This window comes from Podarcis bocagei (genome assembly GCF_964188305.1).
Source record: "Podarcis bocagei genome assembly, chromosome: 6".
Classification (NCBI taxonomy): domain Eukaryota; kingdom Metazoa; phylum Chordata; class Lepidosauria; order Squamata; family Lacertidae; genus Podarcis; species Podarcis bocagei.
The window spans coordinates 98,471,066-98,494,306 of NC_138130.1; the positions used below are offsets into that span (position 1 = coordinate 98,471,066).

The following is a 23,241-nucleotide window of genomic DNA, read 5'->3' on the forward strand; positions in this document are numbered from 1 at the left end:
GGAACAGGCACACTGGGAGTGCAGATCTAGGTCTGGGTAAAGCAGGTACTCCACAACGACGTTGCTCCCGCAACCTGGGACCGGGCTGCCTGACCTTTATCTTCTTCTAAGGCCGGGGGCGGTCCCGGCCCCCAGGAGCCCCGCCTCTCCTGGCCTTAAGGCGAGCACTCCTCCTGGGAGAGACCAGTTCCCTTCGCCTCTCTGCCCTAAGCCTCTGCTTAGGAGAGGCCGAAGGGTTACTGGGCCCCGGGGGAGGCTCACCTGTAGCCACTGAGTCCTCCAGCACTTCTGGGGCCAGAATGGTCTCACCTGGTGCCTGCCCCTGAGGATCTGGCACAGGTGCAGGCTCCTCAGCATCTAGGCCTTGCCCCAGTTCAGCTGGCCCTGGAGGCGGGGACTCCTGTGCCGGCTGGGATTCCTCCGGTTCACTCTCAGACTCGGAATCCCAGGCCATCACAAAGAGTCTGGTTTGACAGCCAGTTGACTGGGGTCTGCGCTCGAAGGCAGTTCCCACGCAGCCTCCCTTTGCTGCAATACAGTGGTGCCCCGCAAGACGAATGCCTCGCAAGACGAAAAACCCGCTAGACGAAAGGGTTTTCCGTTTTTCGATGCGCTTCGCAAGACGAATTTCCCTATGGGCTTGCTTCGCAAGATGAAAACGTCTTGCGAGTCTTGCGATTTTTTTCGCTTCCCCCCCTTTTTCTAAGCCGCTAAGCCGCTAATAGCCTTTTAGCCGCTAAGCCTTTAATAGCCGCTAATAGCGCTAAGCCGCTAATAGGGTTGCTTCGCAAGACGAAAAAACCGCTAGACGAAGAGACTCGCGGAACCACTGTAGTATGAGATGGATCGATCCAGAAATAAGCAGGCTTTTACTTCTGCTTTGTTTCCAAGTCTCCATTTATTGAATGGGGGTAGATACCTGAGAGGCGAGATAAATTGGAGTTCTGTGACTGCGTTTGGTCATAGCGCTAAACTAGGATTTAGCATTGCACGATGCTAAATCATAGTCTCCCCTCTCCTCCTCCTAGGGTGAAGCTGTGAGGAAGAGATTGGAAGCGTTCCCGTTTCCCCCCTTAACCACAGCTTAGCGTTATATCTGAACCCAGACAAGCCGTTGTTTGTCTTAACTGCGGTTCAGGGAAGTAAGCCAGCGTCAAACTGTGGTTTTGCAAAGTTGGGTTGTTACAGTAAACGGTGGTCAGTCACAGTTTAGGGTTGAGGTGTAACACTAAACCGCAGCGAAGTGGAAGCGGAACTGAAAGAGTCCTGTCACCTTGATGTGGTCTTGACAGAGAGGGGGAAGAAGACGCAGAACCTCACGGGTTTTGTACGAAACATCGCAGCAAAGACCTGTGGTCCTCCAGATGTTGGAATCCAACCACATCTGGAAGGTTACCCAGTTCTGCACTAAACAAAAATGTAGCATCACACCCAATCCAGGCCAGTAGTTTTTGTGTTTTTCACAGAGCTTTAAAAACCTCTGGTTCCCAGTAGGACCATGCAAGGCAAGTCAGAGTCATCTTGCTGCCGTTCTTCATATTTGTAGCTCCACAGGTAGAAACACCAGGGATATTCCTCTGGCATATTGGAAAACGGGTTGCTTAATAAGTCTGCTTTACAGGCTCTCAAACATTTGACCTGAGCTTTGATTTCAAAGCAAAGCTGTTTACACAGCCTCTCCTCTTTGCGCTTTAATTAAGACAAATTTGCGAAAACTGAGCTGCGAGGTGGCTGAGATCCAAGGTTTTGCCAGCTGACCTTGCAGGGAGACACTTAGCGTAGAAAGGGGGCAGGCAGGTTTAGCTCTCTTGTTCGGCGTTCGAACATCGGGGAGGACTATAATTTTTCCCCCAAATTTTTTTTATTGGTTTTCACAATATTATAAACAAACAAACAAACAAACACACACACACAAGACAAACAAACATAAATCATAGCCTTATTGAAAATTCCACTTATTAACTTTGTTAAGTGACTTCCTCGCTTCCCCTTGGTTGAATTTCATTGCATGTCCTTTTAACGGTTTTCCAAATCCCAATTCTTATGAAATTTAACTTAAACATTAACATCCTTAAATCTTCACCTTATGGAATTAAACGTATTAATTCATCACTTAACATAAATAAAATCCTAAGCCAATTAAGAATCTGCAAGCTATTTTCAATTAATTTAACTTAACAAATTTAACTAAATAATCATTAAATTTATTCCACTCTATAGCTCAGCAGTAGCCTCGCATGCGGAAGGTCTCTGATTCAGTCCTCTGCATGTCTAAGTAAAAAATACAAATACAAAATACACATTAAGGTTTTCAATAAAAATCAAGGTTTGTTTTTAAAAAGCCAAACAGTTAAAAGTATACATTACAAACTCAAATTATGGATTGAAATAAGCATCAACTTTAAATGTCTGGATAGGTTTGCCTATAGGCACTAAAAGAACACAGTGACGGCACCTGCTTAATGTCAATGGGCGGTGAGTTCCAAAGAGTAGGATAGGAGCTGCCACACTAAAAATAATACGCCTTAAGTGTGCTTATTTTTGGATAGATTCTGCCCCACAGCGCTTTGTGTGGAGCGGCTGAGTGGAACGAGCACATGGCGTTCTGTGCGTTTTGCACGAAAAGAATTTGAAGTTACAAGAAGATTTGCACAGGTCGGTCCTTGCGTCTTCAAAAAAACGCTTTCCAGTTTAACGACCTTCCTATCTCCCTCCGCTGCCTTATTTACCCATATATTACAGGACAGTCACCCTGTCAGTTGTCGTGCCAGGATGAAGCGCTGTCAACCATAACAGCGCATTCAGCATCTGAAGTCCAAAGGGATCAAAAATAGTAGGAAAAAATCTTGACTAGACTGAAATCATTGAGAGGTAGCTGGGCCGATTCTTTGGCCTGAGTTAAAGCGATTTGTGGGCTTACATGTTTTCTTCACCAGTTCCCTCCCCACCTTCTCCCCCCATTTTTTGGGGGGTGTTATCTGCTGGATTCAGGGCACAGGAGGGTGGTGTGAAACTTCCGTTCTCCCTCTCCACCATGAGACCAAGATGACAACCCACCATGGATTTAAGGAGGCAAACGTGCCAGGGCTTTACCCCCATGTTTAAGTCCCAGCTGAAGGACCAGTGTTTTGAGAACTGCATGTCAAGGCTGGACCAACCACAATCCTCTTTGGTTTCTGTTTTTGGTCACGTTTTTGTCATCCGTCTGTCTCGAAAGATGATGGAGTTCGCCTCCGAGGGTGAAGTCAAACGGCTGCGTTGACAGCACTGAAGTGACCTCTCCAGGGCACAAGCCTGGGCAGAGTGTAGGGATGATTATTCTTTATTTATTCTTATTTTAAATTATTCATTATTATTATTATTATTATTATTATTATTATTATTATTATTATTACTACAGTGGTACAGTGGCTTCAGGTTACAGACTCCGCTAACCCAGAAATATTATCTCGGGTTAAGAACTTTGCTTCAGGATGAGAACAGAAATCGTGCTCCAGTGGCGCGGCAGCAGCGGGAGGCCCCATTAGCTAAAGAGGTGCTTCAGGTTAAGAACAGTTTCAGGTTAAGAACAGACCTCCGGAACGAATCAAGTACTTAACCCAAGGTATCACGGTATTATTATTATTTATACCCCACCCATCTGGCTGGGTTTCCCCAGCCACTCGAAGAAAACCCTATCGTCATTTGCTCCGATTCAGCAGTAAACGGTGGGTTGGGGGGGGGCGGTAGAAATGTTGGATGAGCCCTAAAGGTGAAGGGACCCCTGACCATTAGGTCCAGTCGTGGCCGGCTCTGGGGTTGTGGCACTCATCTCGCTTTATTGGCCAAGGGAGCCGGCGTATAGCTTCCGGGTCATGTGGCCAGCATGACTAAGCCGCTTCTGGCGAACCAGAGCAGCGCACGGAAACGCCGTTTACCTTCCCGCCAGAGCGGTACCTATTTATCTACTTGCACTTTGACGTGCTTTCAGACTGCTAGGTTGGCAGGAGCAGGGACCGAGCAACGGGAGCTCACCCCATCGCAGGGATTCGAACCCCCAACCTTCTGATCGGCAAGCCCTAGGCTCTGTGGTTTAACCCACAGCGCCACCTATGTCCCCTTGGATGAGCCCTAAACCCCCTTTTTTTACCATTTCTGCAACTGGTTGGATGTCTTGCTCCATTAGGGGGTCATTGCTTCCCCTCCTTCCACACCTAAACCTACGAGCTCTAATTTTATCTCTGCCAATTCCTGAGCGGTGAAAGGGAGATGATGAGGCTGGCAAACATGTCTTCCCTTCCTATGAATATTTCACCGGCACGATCGCCCAAGGTTACCTTAGCGGTAAGACGGACAGCGTTGCCTCCCTGGGAATTTGCGAGATTTTTAAAAAAGCGAATATTAAGTGTTTCCGCGAAGCTGCTCCATTCGTTGTCGGGCCGGCGAGTGATTTTGCCGTTGCCGTGGCAACGACTACCGTTGCACGGTGGGGATTTTGAAAAGCTTCCACCCGTTAATTAAGGAGCACTTTTTTGTTGGGGGTGGGGGGAGGAGGAGAGAGAATCCTTTTCACCATGCAGAGAGAAAGCTCGTAATTTTAGACGCCTTCCCGTAATTATTTGGACACAAAAGGTCACCTTTTGTAGGGTGCTTGGGACAGAAGATAAAAGTTTTCAACCTTCTGAGACAATTTTAATTAAAAGATTTGCCCTCCAGTACCCAGAAACCCAGTATTATTATTATTATTATTATTATTATTATTATTATTATTATTATTATTATTATTATTATTATTTTAAAGGACTCATTTTGTTTTTCCCCTTTATGTATACACATAAAATTTATTTAAAAATAAACTCCGATGAGAAGGTCATCATCTACCTCCTCTGTGTTTGTTTTGGCCTGGGATGCCATTCCACGTTCCTAGAAAAGTTCCCTAGGCCTTTTAAAAAAACTCTCAGGGAATGTCGTGGGTGCAAATGCCTTGGACCCTCTCCAGCTTGTCCAGAAAGTCCCCTCAAAGGATAGGCTCAAGATCGCTTAAGATTTGGTAACTCCCCCCCCCCAACAACTCTCATTTCTTTCCTTAGTCCTTGGTAGTTCCAGAATTAGAAGTATAGATTTCTTTTTTCCATTGCAGGCCCTGCCTGTGTAGGAATAGGGATGGATGGATCTGACCATTGCGGTTTCTCTCAGTTTTTTTGTTTTTCCAGCCTAATTTCAGTTTGCCATTTTTCCACCTCTGTCTGTGCATTTTTTAAAAAGTCCTCATAAAATAATCCATCATCATCTGAGTGAGCATTTCTTCCGCTGTACAAATTTTTGCATGCCGTTTTCCCATGTATCTTGCGACATACGCACATTTAACTTCTGCACATTCAGCTTTATGCTTTGGGCACCCAACAAAAAAATTAAAAGGGGATGGAATGGGGGCAGGGCATCCGGGGGGGGGGAGACTTTGGCAATCCCACCCACCATCAAAGTCAATGTGTTTCGACTAGACAGAATTTTGGCTTTATGCATTACCCACAAAACGCAGCCTCAGCGTATGTTGAGGCGTGTGGTTTAATGCATTTTGTACAATATTTTTACATATATACCTGCAAACACCATTTAAACCTCTGGAAACCCTTTAAAAAACCAAAAATCTACCCAACTCCACCACAATTGCTCCCACAAACCACCTCTCTAAAACTCCAACTCTTCTCTGGACTCAAAGGCTGGTGCAAAGGCTTCTGGGATTGCTAAATACTGTTTTTGTGCAATTTTTGCGCCTTTTGTGCCGTTTGCGGGTTCGCAGCGATGCGCAAGTGTGTGGTCGCGCATGCCTTGAATGCGCATGGGGAGTTGTCTGTAATTTTAGATGGAAGTACTGATGGCTATTGTTTTTATTTTTACTCATATGTTGTTTAATTGATTTCTAAAATACTGATAGCTAAGTAAAGGTAAAGGACCCCTGGACAGTTAAGTCCAGTCAAAGGCGACTATGGGGTTGCGGCGCTCATCTTGCTTTCAGGCCGAGGGAGCTGGCGTTTGTCCACAGACAGATTTCCAGGTCATGTGGCTAGCATGACTAAACCGCTTCTGGCACAACGGGACTCCATGAGTGCACAGAAACGCCGTTTACCTTCCCGCCACAGTGGTACCTATTTATCTACTTGCACTGGTGTGCTTTCGAATTGCTAGGTTGGCAGGAGCTGGGACAGAGCAATGGGAGCTCACCCCGTCACAGGGATTCGAACCACCGACCTTCTGATCGGCAAGCCCAAGAGGCGCAGTGGTTTAGACCACAGCACCACCCACGTGATAGCTATTGCATTCTCATTGTGAGTTGATAGCCTGTCTTGTGTGTTGTCGTTGCATGTGTGTTTTCTGTCCTTTATTTTAAAAAACGAACCTGTTTTTTCCCCTTCCTTGTTAGGTTTGACACTTAAATAGTAAATACTGAAAAGAAAGTGGAATTACCAATGAAATCTAGCAAAACACAGTCTGGGGTTCAGCAGCCCTATGTGAGTCTCTGGGCACCCCAAACCCCTGAACTCAGTCTCTTGGCTAGTGAGCTTGATCACTAATTGTCTTCCTCGCTTAATGGGAGAGAAGGAGGTGAGGCCTTGTGTCAAATGGATGATGTTTGATTCATTTCCTAGCTCTTTCTTCCATCTATCTGCTACCCATCTATTTGCTTTCTGCCAGTTCGGAACAGGCTCTCAAAAGGAGGAGCTGGTTCGTACGAGGCAGGCGTCGCAGGTATGCGTGTCCATTAGGGAGATGTTTTCTTGCTGGATGACAATAACCTACCTGCACTTTAGTCCAGGAGAAATTTCACCCCTCCGTTCTTCATTGTGAACACACTCCAGATAGATGCAGTTGTTAGCACAGTGACTGGAATAAAGCAGATGGGTGTCTGGAAAGGAAAGAAGTTTGTATTGCATTACAGAGGTAAACGGAACAAAAATACCATAAAATACAGTGGTACCTCGGGTTACATACGCTTCAGGTTACAGACTCCGCTAACCCAGAAATAGTGCTTCAGGTTAAGAACTTTGCTTCAGGATGAGAACAGAAATCGTGCTCTGGCGGCGCGGCAGCAGCAGGAGGTCCCGTTAGCTAAAGTGGTGCTTCAGGTTAAGAACAGTTTCAGGTTAAGAACGGACCTCTGGAACGAATTAAGTACTTAACCCGAGGTACCACTGTATGAGGAGAAATAAGCAGAAAAGTTGGTCTTCCTTAAGCCAGGCCTACACAGGGGGGAAATGCTCATTGAGAACCACTTTTCCTTCAAACTCCTCCAGCTGTCAAATCTCAGCCATCTTCCTTGCTGACAGCTAGTTCCTAACTGACTAGGTCCTCCAGGCAATTGGAGTCTGCTGTCATCCATGCCCATAACAGAGTCACACGCTGATGATCTCCGCTATTGTGCTCCCAACAGGATGATATCATGACAGGATGGCAGGGATTTTCATCTTGCTGACGTTGTTAATGGTAATCAATAATAACAGTAGTGGTAAATTAATTCACAGGTCGCTTAGTCGCCGACGTGGCTTCTAAGCGGCTTGCAAGTATAAAGCCAATTGCAAAACAACAACAGCAACATAATTAAAAGGCACAGAGGAAAAGCACCATTGAAACACTGGAATAAAAACCCACAGTTCAAATGTGCACACGCTAAAAGGGCCATTAAAACTGCACCACGATTTTAAAAAGCCAAGTAAAACAGGAGGTCTAGGTCGGGAGAGCAAACCAATGTTTGTCTTAAACAGGTGTGTCTTCAAGAGCTGGCAGAATGCCAATACTGATGGGGGTCTTTCGTATTTCAGCAGGGAGAGCATTCCTTGCTGCTGGGGCCACCACTGAGAAAGCCCACCTCCAGGTTGCCACATGGCAGTAAGGGAAAGGAGGGTAGGGAACCTACTCCAGAGTTGCCAAGGGCCTTATATGTAAATAAAGGTAAAGGGACCTCTGACCGTTAGATCCAGTCGCGAACGACTAAAACGGGAGCTCACAACAACTTACATATAAGCTCACAACGGGAACTTATATGTAAGCAGTAAGTCCTTAAAGCTGGTGTACATTAAGTCCCTGGAGCATGTATGGGGGGGGGGGAATAGGATTGAGCGAGTAAAGGGGCATACTTGAGATTTTAAAGGAATCACAAGTGGTGTGGAGGGAGTATTAGTTGGTCAGCTAGCGTTAAAACTTCATATTTTGATTTAGTGATTGTGAGCACTCCCTGGTGAGATTAGGGGGCTTCAGGGTTGGAGAGGGTGTAAATTTTGCCCTACCTTTTAGTACCTCACCTGGTGGGGCAGAGCTGTAGCAGTGACCCACAGTGGGAGGGGCAAAGTGATAGTGAGGTCAGGGCTCGGGGGGGGGGGAGTTGGACGTCATTGTGCAATGCGTCACCCCAAAAGAAGGTAAAAAAAAGATAAAGGACCCCTGGACGGTTAAGTCCAGTTAAAGGCGACTATGGGGTTGTGGCACTCATCTCGCTTTCAGGCCGAGGGAGCCGGCGTTTGTCCACAGACAGTTTTCTGGGTCATGTGGCCAGCAGGACTGAACCGCTACTGACACACCGAGGACCGTGATGAGTGCCAGAGCGCACGGAAATGCCGTTTACCTTCCCACCACAGCGGTACCTATTTATCTACTTGCACTGGTGTGCTTTCGAACTGCTAGGTTGGCAGGAGCTGGGACAGAGCAACGGGAGCTCACCCCGTTGCGGGAATTCGAACCGCCGACCTTCCGATCAGCAAGCCCAAGAGTCTCAGTGGTTTAGACCAGTGTTTCCCAACCACTGTTCCGCGGCACACTAGTGTGCCGCGAGATGTTGCCTGGTGTGCCGCGAGATGTTGCCTGGAGGGAGGCGGGCGAGTCGGGCGGCAAGAGGCGGGGCGGCGGCGGCGAGGAGAGGCCGCCCAGCGCGGGGCTCTCGCCGTCTGCCTGCCTGGCTGCCTGTGAGCTTGGCGGGCAGCGCCTCCGTCCGCAGCGCCCGCCTCACGGCTCTCATTCCCTGCCCCTGCCAAAGCTCACCCAGCCAAGCCGCGCTCTCCTTCCTGCCTCGCTTTGCTGCCTCCTCCCTCCCCACCCCCAAAGCTTGGAGGTTCCCCGGCAAGGGGGAGGGGAAAAAATTGAAACTTACACTTTCGTGCGTCCCTCCCGGCGTGACGCTGCGTGCTGACGTCACGGGGCTGTAATGGTGGTGTGCCTCGAGATTTTTTTCATCAAACAAGTGTGCCTTTGCCCAAAAAAGGTTGGGAAACACTGGTTTAGACCACAGCGCCACCTGCGTACCTCCCAAAGGAGGACAAACCAAAGATATGCCCAGGATTTCACTGTGATAACATATATATCACACTTATATATGTGCAGTATATGATAGTATCATGTGATATATGTGATAACATATATATAGAAGCAAATTTGGAAGGAAGGAAGATCACCCAGCCCTTCACATACAGAGCTGTCCACTGTATAGCAGGATACGTGCCCATCCCTGTTTAATAACCCCCAAGGCCAAATATTTAATTCTACTATAAAAAGCAATGGTGTTTATGACTTGTGAGTCTCCAGGTATTTGCAGGCTAAGCCAGTGTTATTTTCAACCCAGCAGGCTATTAATATGCTGGCAGCATCTTTAAATGTCAGGACGTAAACTTTTTATTTCCACAAGTACCAGCGGGGGGGGGGGGGCAGTGTGCTGCTGAGATAATTTGGAGGGCTGGTTAGGCGAGACAAACGTGCAGAGCAGAGGCAAGGGGGTGGATCAAAACCCAGGAGAAGGAAACATCAAGAATTGTGGTGCGAAAGGTCTCGGTCAGGTCAGGTCAAGCCGAAGCATCAGGCTTAGGTTACGGACAGGTGCTTCAGGGTCCAAATAGGGCAATAACTTTCCATCAATAGTTTGAGTTTTGTGACTGTTTCTAGAATATTGCATATGATCATACATGGGTGCATTCTGTAGGAATGGATTTAGGCACTAGGAGAGAATATATTGTTATTGTCCTTCCTTGCTCACATGAGCGAGTACCATCTTTTGCAGCTTAAACGCGGAAGTTAAGACAAGGTTGATTTAACCTTCTAGAAATAATAATCCAGGGTGCTTGAAAGGCAGACTGGACTTTCCCTGGTGTTAACCCCTTTAAGGCATCCCTCCCCCCCCCCCACTTAAAAATAACATGTGCACATATTCACACACACAGTGGTGCCTCGGGTTAAGTACTTAATTCGTTATGGAGGTCCGTTCTTAACTGTTCTTAACCTGAAGCACCACTTTAGCACTGCCTGGCCTTTGGCTTGGAGCCAGTTTGATTCCCTCCCTCCCTCTCTTTCTTTTTTCTTTTCCTTCTCCTCCTGCGATGAGGCTACATTTTAATATTTTAATGTTCCATTATTTTAATGTTGTATTTTATTTTTGTTTTTAAGTTGTAATTATTCATCTTATTTTTATTATTGCTTGTAAGCCGCTCTGAGCCCGGCCTTGGCTGGGGAGGGCGGGGTATAAATAAAAAATTATTATTATTATTATTATTATTATTATTATTATTATTATTATTATTATTATTTAGCTAATGGGGCCTCCTGCTACTGCCGCGCCACCGAAGCATGATTTCTGTTCTCATCCTGAAGCAAAGTTCCTAACCCGAGGTACTATTTCTGGGTTAGCGGAGTCTGTAACCTGAAGCGTATGTAACCTGAGGTACTACTGTAGTGTTTTGTGAAGAAGTAAAAGTAGTATTTACTTACAGAATCTATGTCTTGAAGCAACAGTTACAGTAGCAAAAGGAAGGCAGGTTTATAACAGGGGTAGGCAACCTAAGGCCCGGGGGCCGGAGCCAGCCCAATCGCCTTCTCAATCTAGTCCGGGAATCAGTGTGTTTTTACATGAGTAGAATGTTACCTTTTATTTAAAATGCATCTCTGGGTTATTTGTGGGGAATAGGAATTCGTTCATTTCCCCCCCTTCAAAATGTAGTCCAGCCCACCACATGATCTGAGGGACGATGGCTGAAAAAGGTTGCTGACCCCTGGTTTATAACTGCTATCTAAGTTACAAAAGTACAAAATCCTAAATTCCAAACGGTGTCTGAGCTGCAGAGCTCAGACACGCACGTGTGGTCAGCTTGGAGGGTTGATGCGGAAAGAGAGTTTCCAATACAAGAAGGAGGTATGTCGTGTCAGAGTTTCCTGCCATGGCAGACAAAGGAAGTGACCTCACAAGAGTTCTCTCTAGCAAACTTTACAGGAAAGCTCTGCGACCCTCGGCCCCTTCATATACCCATCTGGGAAAGCATGAATTGTTGGTTTGACTGCAATAATCTCCCACACATTGAACGTGTGGCCAGCTGCACATCCGATCTGTAATATACATTCATCCCGTCGGTTTTTGTGTTGATTTTTCAAATTCACCACCTGCAAGCATCTTTGCACGTGTGAACAGCACTTCCCCTCTTTCTTCACTGTAACATGTGGTTTCATCTCCTTGTTCGACTCATTTCCCAGGATCTCATTTCCTGGAAGAGAGTGAGCGGGGAAAGGGTTTATTTCACTGAGGTCCAGCTTGTGGACTTCCCATTGGGGCATCCAATTGGCTGTTGGTCCCTTACCTTTCCCGCCCCGACCTGGCCACAGTGATCCATGCGACGGGCACCTCCAGGCTTGACTACTGTAATTCACTCTACGCGGGGCTGCCCTTGAAGCTGTCCCAGAAACTCCAGCGGGTGCAGAATGCTGCAGCGAGGCTCCTCACAGGGTCCCAGCCATGGGAGCATATTCACCCAGTGCTTTTCCAGCTGCACAGGCTCCTGGTGGACTACAGGGTCAGATTTAAGATGCTGGTTTTGACCTTTAAAGCCCTTCACGGCCTAGGACCCTCATATCTATGGGACCACCTCTCCCGGTATGCCCCATGGAGGACCTCAAGGTCCATAAATAGTAACACCCTAGAGGTCCCGGGCCCTAAGGAAGTCAGATTAGCCTCAACCAGAGCCAGGGCCTTTTCAGCACTGGCTCCAGCCTGGTGGAACGCTCTGTCTCATGAGACCAGGGTGCTGCAGGATCTGATTTCTTTCCGCAGGGCCTGTAAGACAGAGTTGTTCCACCTGGCCTTTGGCTTGGAATCAGTTTGAATCCCTCCCCCTCTTTCCTTTTTCCTTCTGTGATGGAACTCCCATTTGGGGACTTCCCTGGCTTTTTTTCTGGCCCACGTCGGACCAGTCTGGATAGTTGGCCTTGGTGAAGACTTCATGTTTTCATCCCCAAAAAAGTTTTTGATTTGAGTTTCTACTGAAATGAGGCTGCATTTTAATGTTGTGTTTTAGTCTTGTTTTTAAGTTGTATTTCAATCAATTGTTTTTATACCTGGTGTTAGCCGCTCTGAGCCCAGTCTTGGCTCAGGAGGGCAGGGTATAAATAAAATAGGAGGAGGAGGAGGATGGCCTGGAAGGTCTATTGGCGTGATCCAGCAGGCCAGACTCTTCTTAACATCCTTCGGTTCTGTGCTCTGTGTGACTGTGTGCTGGCAAACCACACCACAATTGCTGTCCTGAGCTCTATGTCGGAAAGTTGGGATGTCGGAAACAAATTCCGTAGGGGACAATTCATGCCTAATCTTTCCCCCACCCACTATTTTTCCCTCTTCCAGCCAAGCTCTGAAAATGGAAGAAGCAGAGGGTGGCAGTCAGTTAGGGAAGGGCATTTGCAAACAGAATTGGCAAAAACCAGGAAAACCTGACCCTCGCTTGTAAATCTCCCCTCCTGCGTTCGCGTTAACTGTTAACATCACATAGATGTTTTTGGCAGAATGTTTTCGGACGTCCTCGTTTCCAGATCCTCCACATTTGCTTTGCAAAGTGCTCTGGGCCTTCTCTGGGAGGAGAGGCCTGAGAGAGAGAGTTAATATTAGGTCATCTGAGCTGTATGTCTCTGCCAGACGAGATTTGTTCATAGTGATGTTATACGCTCGCCTAATTCCAAGAGGTTGAAGTGCTAAAACTCTCCCGCCCCGGGAGGCTATCCTGCGCTCTAAGGTTTCACGGCGGTGTATCATGAATCTCTGGTGCCTGGGGTTTTTGTGCTGCGTTCAGTACATATCTGGACTTTCTGTGCATTTGCTTAAACTTCTGGCACTGAAACTCCTTTCTGGTTGTGAAAGTCACTATCCTGAAACTTGTAGGTTTATTTTTTTTTTAAGTTTCTAGACCTCATGGCTCTGGAGCAGGGTTCGATTCCTGCATTGCAGGGGGTTGGACTAGATGACCCTTGGGTCCCTTCCAACTTTACTCTGTTCTATTCTATTCTATTCACCCAAATAATCCCTGGATTCTTAAAGGTGGCGCTGTGGGTTAAACCACAGAGCCCAGGACTTGCTGATCAGAAGGTCGGCAGTTCGAATCCCCACGACAGGGTGAGCTCCCGTTGCTCGGTCCCTGCTCCTGCCAACCTAGCAGTTCGAAAGCAAGTAGATAAATAGGTACCGCTCCGGCGGGAAGGTAAACGGCGTTTCCGTGCGCTGCTCTGGTTCACCAGAAGCGGCTTAGTCCTGCTGGCCACATGACCCGGAAGCTGTACACCGGCTCCCTCAGCCAATAAAGCGAGATGAGCGCCGCAACCCCAGAGTCGGTCATGACTGGACCTAATGGTCAGGGGTCCCTTTACCTTTACTTTAAGCAAAGCAAACATATGGAGATACATTAAATCTGCACATTTTCTTCTGATTTCTCCACGGCAGAATTTGTCAGCCCCCCCCAAAAAAAATATTCTCATTGAGCAGAAGGCCCTTATCTAAGTCCTGTACCACATGCTTTACATGCAGGTTCCATTCCTGGCCAGTACAGCTAGGACTGTGGGGGAGATTCCTTTCTGCAACTTACTGGAAAGCTGCTACCAGTCAACATCAATACTACTGAGTATGATGGCCTGAGTTAGTGGAAGACAGTGTCTTAACGTCTTTAAAAATTCCAGTGCTGCACAGACAGGGGTCGCCAATGTGTTAACATCCAGAATGTTGGGGACTACAACTCCCATCAGCCCCCACCGGCATGGGATGGTGGGAGTTGTAGTTCATAATTATTGAAAGGCACCACATTGGATGGCGCTGTGGGTTAAACCACAAAGCCTAGGACTTGCCGATCAGAAGGTCGGTGGTTTGAATCCCCGCGACGGGGTGAGCTCCCATTGCTCGGTCCCAGCTCCTGCCAACCTAGCAGTTCGAAAGCACGTCAAAGTGCAAGTAGATAAATAGGTACCGCTCCGGCGGGAAGGTAAATGGCGTTTCCGTGCGCTGCTCTGGTTCGCCAGAAGCGGCTTAGTCCTGCTGGCCACATGACCCAGAAGCTGTACGCCGGCTCCCTCGGCCAATAAAGCGAGATGAGCGCCACAACCCCAGAGTCGTCCGCGACTGGACCTAATGGTCAGGGGTCCCTTTACCTTTACCTTACATTGGATATTCCTGTTGTGGAAGGACAGTGTTTTTTTCAGGCCCCAATCATGATTGTTCCTTGCTAAGTAGAAATGTGTACTCAAGTTATTTGGGTAGGATAATTCACACACGGGAGAAGGAAAGAAGGGCACACTCACAAATCAAACAGGCCCTTCCCGCTCCTTGATGCCATGACACAATGGCTCTCTCGACTTTTAGCGCTTAGCAAATTCCTCACCCTCACAGGCAGTTATCACTGGACCTGTCACATAGCCAAGCTAAATAATTAGCTCATAAGCCAGGCTCGCTCAACTCCTTAAATAATATTTTGTTGTGCAAGTCTTTGGGGTTTCTTCTTCTTTTATCAGCAAGGCTAAGCAGGGCCTTGCTCTGAACGCGTCGTTGTAGATCTCCTTCTGGAAAACCAAATTCGACACATTTGCCCTTCCCTCATAAGGAATCCAGCGCCGGGAGAATGAATTCATTGTTAGGATAAGCGATAAATGACTTGCGCATCCTTCTGTGGTGCCTGAAAGTTGTCCCAGAACAGCATCGTTTTGGCTTCTTCATCCCAATGACAACGGCCTGCCATAAGTCCCAGACGTGATTTCAGTGGCCAAAAATATTTCGACATCATCTTTTCCCCGCCAGCTGGTGGTTCCCTCCCAGGCTGATGAGCCTTTCGCCGTTGCAGCCGCAATTCAAGGAAACATGCCTTTGCAGTTGCCGTCTTTCCCAAACTACTGGCTGGGGTGTTCTCGTTTCCTACACCCCTCCCGCTAGTCTTTCTGCCACCTCATCATCCCACTGGAGAGAGTGCTTGCACTTTCCCTCTTTTTGGGCAGAAAACAGCCCTGCAGATGATGTAACTTGGAATTTTTCCGCCCTCAGCGCTCGCTGCAGACGGCCGATGACCACACCATCCTCACAAGACCCATATGGCGAAATGTTACGGTCTGCAGATGGGGGAAACACTGGCAAACAACAAAGATCTCGGTGTGGGTGTGTCAAAGAGTCTATACTGACTTTAAAAAAATAAATAAAAAATTGCAGAGCTGCCTAAACGCTGCAGGCGGGACGCAACACTTGAAATAAAAATTCTGGTGCCAGGATGGGAGATCAGAACAGGCCTAGCATGAGATTTCTTTTTAGAAGTAGAAGAAATTCAAAAAGAGACAACCAGAATGATGAAGCGACATCTGTTAAAACGTATGTGAATTCGGTATTTGGTGCCTTCCTATGTTCTTAGGATGCTGCCACCCCATCTGTCTGTTTAAATATTTGGCTTGAGTGGTCGATGCCCTGGTTATCTCCCGCTTGGACTACTGCAATGCACTCTACATGGGGCTACCTTTGAAGGTGACTCGGAAACTACAACTAACCCAGAATTGTGGCAGCTAGACTGGTGACTGGGAGTGGCCACCAAGACCACATAACACCGGTCCTGAAAGATCTACATTGGCTCCCAGTACATTTCTGAGCTCAATTTAAAGTGTTGGTGATGACCTTGAAAGCCCTTAATGGCCCTGTCCCAGTATACCTGGAGGAGCATCTCCACCCCCATCGTTCAGCCTGGACACTGAGGTCCAGCTCCGAGGGCCTTCTGGCGGTTCCCTCACTGCGAGAAGCCAAGTTACAGGGAACCAGGCAGAGAGCCTTCTCGGTGGTGGCACCTGCCCCGTGGAACACCCTCCCATCATATGCCAAGGCGATAAGTTACTATCTGACTTTAGAAGACATCTGAAGGCAACCCTGCTTAGGGAAGTTTTGAATGTTTTATGTTTTATTGTGTTTTTAATATTCTGTTGGGAGCTGCCCAGAATGGCTGGGGAAACCCAGCCAGATGGGCGGGGTATAAATTATTATTATTATTATTATTATTATTATTATTATTATTATTAATTAATGTATGTCGGAAGCCACCCAGAGTGGCTGGGGAAACCTAGTCGGATGGGATATGAATATAATCATCATCATCCGCTTTTCAGTCTCTGGTTTTAGCTGACAGAATGTGGAACTAGTCCCTAGCTACATGTTTTTTTAACATTTTGTGCGGATACGTATTGGGACCTCCGAAAGATTTCTGAAAATGCTGGAATTCATGGACATCCCATGAAGCTGATTGTTGGAAGAGTCAGGTCAGACATCTCAGAAAGAGAGAGAGAGACGCAAATTTTGAACACATTTCATCCCAAAGCATGCATTTATGCCAGAATGTGCATTTTTGTTTGCACTTAAAACTAAAATACACTGTTGTTGTTGTTGTTGTTGTTCACACTCCCCTGTGATTTCTGCTTTTTTTGTGTGTGCTTTTTGCTGAGGACGACATTGCAAAATTTAGAGCATTGTTAAAACCAATGGGTAGCAGTACTCTGATCTGCATATCAGTCTGGGAAGTACAAAATAGGTGGATTTGCTTAAAAATGTGGGCCGAACAACCTCCTCTGACATCCCTAACCAAGTGGGATGACCCCGCGACCTCTTAATCACATGCAACTCTCTAGGCAGCGTGAGGGCATATTCCTGCAGACAAATTGCCCTAGACCTCCCTGTCTTCGGCACATCTGTTGTATTAACAGCTCAGGAGAGCACGTTCGATGGGGGGGGGGGTCAGCCGCGAGGTCATCTTCTAATGCAGCGAACCCGCTTGCCCCATGTGCATTAACAAGGAAGGGTGTGGGGGGGGGGTTGTTGCCCATTAAATAATGCATGCAGGTGGAAACTGAGTTTTGAAATGCTTGTCAAATATTCATGGGGTTAAGCAGAGTAGTGGCAGAATCAATGGGGTTGAGGGAGGGGGAATGAAAACAAACTGGTCCGATTCCTAATCCATTGTAAATCTCAGCTCGTGAGGACGAATTGTTGGGGCTGGGAGGGGTCCGCCAGAAAATTTAGGAGGGGGGTGGAAATATGAACAAGAGAGGTGTCAGCATGGAGAGAATGAGTAGAGGGACTCCTTTGTTTTATTTTCATTTATTTTATAATGCTTTATTATCATTTTGTATGTGCTGGAAGCCACCCAGAGTGGCTGGGGGAACCGACTTAGATGGGCAGGGTACAATTATTATTATTATTATTATTATTATTATTATTATTATTATTATTATTATTATTGTTAAGTTGTGGGCGAACATAGCAGACGACACAGCGATTTCTCCAGAGTAGCTCTTTATTTGTAAGCTGGACAGAACTGAACAGCAAACAGCTCAGCCGGCCTGCTTTTATAGGCAGCCAGCTGTCAACAATGCAGCAACAACAACCCAGGGTTTCCCGCCTAAAATAACTGACGTGGACCTGAGTGAAAACTACATACACAATACTCCTGGTGGCCAGGGTGAGAACTTCAATACATAACAATTATCATTATCATTAGTGTTGTTATTAATGTTCTGCTCTTCTACTTAGTAAGTACCCACAGCAGCTTACAGTAGAAATAACAACACAATAAATAATCTTCTTCTTTGGTGATCACTCGTAGCCAAGTAAGATTGTCTTCCATAAACACAGTTTTAACAATGAGTCTGTAAGTGACTGTGGAGGCCAAGCCTGGATCCACACGTCCTTCCACAGTGGAGACATTGGTTTCCGGGTGGGAGTTGATCACGGTGTGGATTTGCCAAGCGGGCTTTCCTCTTAGCACATTTCTCCTTTGCGTCCTGAGTTTAAGTGTCTTAAAAGCCCATGGCACTGTTGGTAAAGGCTGTTCTTCAGCTGGAGCGCTCGCTGGCCAGTGTTTCCCAATTGTTGGTGTTTATACGACATTTTAAAAAATTTGCCTTGATACAGTCTTTAAACCTTTTTTGTTGACCACCAGCATTACGCTTTCCATTTTTAAGTTCGGAATAGAGTAGCTAAGTTTGCACGTGTGCGGGTCACGTTTCGGCGCTTCTGCGCATGCGCGTGACGTGATTTTAACGATCTGCGCATGCGCGCGTGGCAAAACCTGGAAGTAACACGCTCCATTGCTTCCGGGTCGCCGCGGAGCGCAACCCAAATTTGCCTAACCCGAAGCGTATTTATCCCGAGGTATGACTGTATTTCTGTTCTCCGCTAAACCAAGATCAACCAAGACCACCTCGCTCGAAAAGCCCTGCAGGTTGACTTGTGTTAAGTTGTGTGCAATAATGGAGATCATCCAGCCCCCAAATATGCCGGGGCTACCCAAGACCGGTCACAAGCTATCTTGCTCCAGAAAGCACGTTGCGGGGAGTCAGCTGCCATCCTGCGAACCTCTTTTATCTCCCTCTTGTCTCTTTGAAAGCAGGCTCTGTGTACCCTCCGGTCTTTTGAACTTAACCACACTTTCTCATCTCACAACCTACGTTCTCCCAAACTTTCCCAGCCAGTCGTTGAGCTTATCGCACTGACAGGCGACGTCTAGCAGCAGGGAAGAAATAGCAACAGCAGCAGCAGCAGCTGGAGGGATGGTTTCCTAGAATGATGTGGCCAGGCACACACTTGTGATGAGTGCAGAAAGATTTTTCCTTCGTTCTGCAAGGCTGCCTTATATCAGGGACGCGTCAGCCGGGTGTGAACGACATACACACCCCACTTCTCGTTCTAGCAAAACAAAACGCGAGGACTGTCTTGCGGGAGCAGGCCCCAGGTCTGTCGTCTCCAGCATTTGAACTTATGGTGCTGTCCGGCGTAATTCTCCTTAGAAGTTCACCTGCAGCACCCGAAGGAGATGGCACCAGCATCTGATAATTGGAAGTGTGCTGCCTCTGAATATCTGAAGGCCTGTCCTCACACTATTAATATTCACTCTAGAGGTCCCGGGCCCTAAGGAAGTCATATTAGCTTCAACCAGAGCCAGGGCCTTTTCAACACTGGCTCCAGCCTGGTGGAACGCTCTGTCTCATGAGACCAGGGCCCTGGAGGATCTGATCTCTTTCCGCAGGGCCTGTAAGACAGACTTGTTCCGCCTGGCCTTTGCCTTGGAGCCAATTTGATTCCCTCCCCCTCTTTCTTTTTTCCTTTCTCCTTCTGTGTTGGAACTCCTATTTGGGGACTTCCCTGGCTTTTTTCTGGCCCATGTAGGACCAGTCTGGATAGTTAGCCTTGGTGAAGACTTGACGTTTTTATCCCCAAAAAAGCTTTTGATTGAGTTTCCACTGAAATGAGACTGCATTTTAATGTTTTAATGTTGTATTTTAATCTTATCTTTTAAGCTGTATTTCAATCAATTGTTTTTATATTTGGTGTTAGCCGCCCTGAGACCGGTCTTGGTTGGGGAGGGCGGGGTATAAGTTGTTGTTGGTTGTTGTTGTTGGTTGTTGTTGTTGTTGTTGTTGTTGTTGTTGTTGTTGTTGTTATGGACTCCAAATCAACCTCAGTTGCACAAGCTGAATTGGCTGGTATGTGATTGAATCCCAACCCACAAATACAGTGGTGCCCCGCAAGACGAATGCCTCGCAAGACGGAAAACCCGCTAGACGAAAGAGTTTTCCGTTTTGGAGGTGCTTCGCAAAACGAATTTCCTATGGGCTTGCTTCGCAAGATGACAATGTCTTGCGAGTTCCTGCTGTTTTTTTTCCTCCCCCCCCCCTTTTTCTAAGTCGCTAAGCCGCTTATCAGCTGATCCGATCAGCAGATTAAAAGCCGCTAATCCGCTAATCCTTCAATGGGCTTGCTTCGCAAGACAAAAAAACCGCTAGACGAAGAGGATCACAGAACGGATTCTTTTCGTCTTGCAAGGCACCACTGTAGCGATGTCCTAGAAATCATAGAATTGTAGAATTAGAAGGGACCCCAAGGGTCATCCAGTCTAACCCTCTGCAATGCAGGAATCTCATCCAAAGTATCCATGACAGATGGCCATCCAACCTCTGCTTGGAAACCTCCAAGGAAGGAGAGTCCACAACCTCCTGAGGAAGACCATTCCACTGTCGAACTGCTCTGACTGTCAGAAAGTTCTTCCTCATGTTTTGTAGGAATCTCCTTTCTTGCAACTTGAAGCCATGGGTTCGAGTCCTACCCTCCAGGAGAAAACAAGCTTGCTCCATCTTCCATGCGACATCACCAAATCACTTCCAATACACTGCTTTGTGCACCCAGGTGCCACAGAATCTTAAAAAGGAGAGATGGAGAGAACCTTTTACTTCAGAATTACGTTTCCATTCAAATGCAAATACGATTTGCGTTAATAGAACAGGTCACATGGCCAATAGAGCTTTGCTGCCCCCTCCTCTCCTAGGCATCCCCTGTGGCCCCATAAGCCTCACTTGAGAGTTAAGGGACCCTCCGTAACAGAGTAGGATGCAGTGCTGCAGAATGTAGACGTAGAATAACTCACTGCAAACAGAAAGCTAGGGTGTCAGAGAAGGTTGGAACGCTGTCTCCATGATGCTACTCTTTTCCATTCAATGATGTTATTGTAGAGTAGAGCTTGAAGGCGCATCTGTCTCTTCAGTCTTGGGTCCCCAGTTGTTGTGTGACTACAATTCCCATCATCCCTGACCATTGGCTAATCTGGATGGAGCTCATGGGAGCTGCAGTCCCTGCAACACATGGTTCCAGCACCTGCAATCTGAAATCCTGCATCCCAGCAAGAGTATATAAGTAATAATAATAATAATAATAATAATAATAATAATAATAATATTATACCCCGCCCATCTGGCTGGGCTTCCCCAGCCACTCTGGGCGGCTTCCAACAAAGATTAAAAATACATTAAAATATCACACATTAAAAACTTCCCTAAACAGTTGTCTTTTAAAAGTTGTCTTTTAAAAGTAAAATAGTTGTTTATTGCCTTGATATCTGCTGGGAGGGCGTTCCACAGGGCAGGCGCCACTACCGAGAAGGCCCTCTGCCTGGTTCCCTGTAACCTCACTTCTCGCAACGAGGGAACCGCTAGAAGGCCCTCGGTGCTGGATCTCAGTGTCCGGGCTGAACGATGGAGGTGGAGACGCTCCTTCAGATATACTGGACCGAGGCCGTATGAGTTTCCTGATCACGTTTTCCACGTATGAAATAGAAGGCTTCAGAAAACAACATTGCTGCTAGGTGAACCTAGCGCCCTCCTGATATTTTGGACTACAACTCCCATCAGCCCCAGCCAGCAAAGTCATGTGGCGATGGGCTAATGTCTGGAACGAGCTTCACTGAGTGTGTGTTTGTGGCTATCCCTGCCGCCTTAATTTATGTATCATCTGACTCCCTTAGATCCTTTATTTATCCTTTATTTATGGTTTCCAGAATGGGAGGCTTTGTTTTCGTCATTTTATTTTGTGTGTACCTTTTGAAAGCCCCTTTAATGTGGGACGTGGTGTGCCACCCCCCAAAAATGCAAGAAACCACCGCTCCCCCAATTAATGAACAGGCTAAACAAAAACCTTCCGACGTAAACGTTGACCTTTCAACACCTCCAAACTGCAACCAGTGTGGCAGATAATTAAAATACGTTCTGGGGTGCTGATTGGATCTGGCAGCAAGTTGGCTCCACACGCATCAGATATTTTCCTGATGAATGTGGGCAAATGTGACTTAAGTTACACGGACGATTCTTCCTTAAGGATTTGCTTTGTGCGTTCAGCCTTGCCCAATCCTCCCCTTCTCCACACCAGCCTCCCCCTGTCTTCAGGGCACATGGGGCATCTCGACAGCACCAGAGAGGGATGCTGTTGTAAATAAAAATTGCCCCTTTCCCTTTATGGGGTATCCAAGAGCCCATATAGAGTCCTTACATAGGTTCCCTTTTGGTAGGAGAAAATAACAGAGGCCAACCAGAGAATATTGAGAAGCAAAGCAGCTAGTATTCTTGATCTTTATTGATCTGTTGCAACATGGTGCTCCCCTCACCTGTAGGAGAGAGGAGGGACCCAGAAAAATGGCATGCAAAGCCTTATAAATACAGTGGTGCCTCGCAAGACGAAAAGAATCCGTTCCGCGAGTCTCTTCGACTTGCGGTTTTTTCGTCTTGCGAAGCAAACCCATTAGCGGGCTTAGTGGATCAGCTGATTAGCGGCTTAGCGGATCAGCTGATAAGCGGCTTAGCGGATCAGCTGATAAGCGGCTTAGCGGATCAGCTGATAAGCGGCTTAGCGGATCAGCTGTTAAGCGGCTTAGCGGATCAGCTGATAAGCGGCTTAGCGGCTTGGGAAAGGGGGGGAGGAAAAAAACCCTGCAGGAACTCGCAAGACATTTTTGTCTTGCGAAGCAAGCCCATAGGAAATTCGTTTTGCGAAGCACCTCCAAAACGGAAAACCCTTTCGTCTAGCGGGTTTTCCGTCTTGCGAGGCATTCGTCTTGCGGGGCACCACTGTATTTTTGAAATTTGAAAGACCACCCCTCAGATACATCATACCTACATCACAAAAAAGGCGGTCTTAAAACAGAAATTTGAATGTTGTTTTTCTCCTGTCCTTGTTTATCTCCTGTCTGGCAGGTTACTTGATCGGATTTCCTGGGTAGCCTGGCCAGTCTTTTGTAATGATAAATACTTAGTTCCTGGCCCAGGTCACAGGCTCACACCCTATTCAAACACAGACATACCCTTAAGACAGGATTTGTGAAGGAAAAGACAATGGGGAGGCTTTTCCATTTTGACCTTGCAGAGAAAACATTTGCTCAGTTTAGGAATCAAAATGGTTCCAGGTTGGTCTTCCTGTGCTGATCTATGTACGTGCGGTTATGAACATTACCATATATCTAAGACTATAAAATTCCTATCACAATGCACTGACTGAGCATGCAGAAGCCAGATTGTTGATGAAAAAAGTTGTTTCAGAGTAGTTTTTACAGTTACATCAAAAATTACTGATTTGGTTCTACTAGTAGAAATACATAGACAGATAATTATGAAATTCTTGTGAGGTTTAATAAGTTAACTGTTTATATTTGG

General features: G+C 46.9%; 1 protein-coding gene and 1 long non-coding RNA gene across 2 annotated transcripts in view; one reads left to right on the forward strand and one right to left on the reverse strand.

The window, feature by feature from the left end:
- The window catches only part of GAB2 (GRB2 associated binding protein 2), a 148,110-nt gene that overhangs the window by 37,698 nt on the left and 87,171 nt on the right, over positions 1–23,241 (forward strand). The window lies entirely within an intron of this gene.
- Positions 2,215–10,831, reverse strand: LOC308588866. The gene is made up of 3 exons (XR_014008947.1): positions 10,723–10,831; positions 6,778–6,883; positions 2,215–2,271 (listed from the first exon to the last, which is right to left on the reverse strand). It is a non-coding gene; the product is annotated as an uncharacterized lncRNA (long non-coding RNA).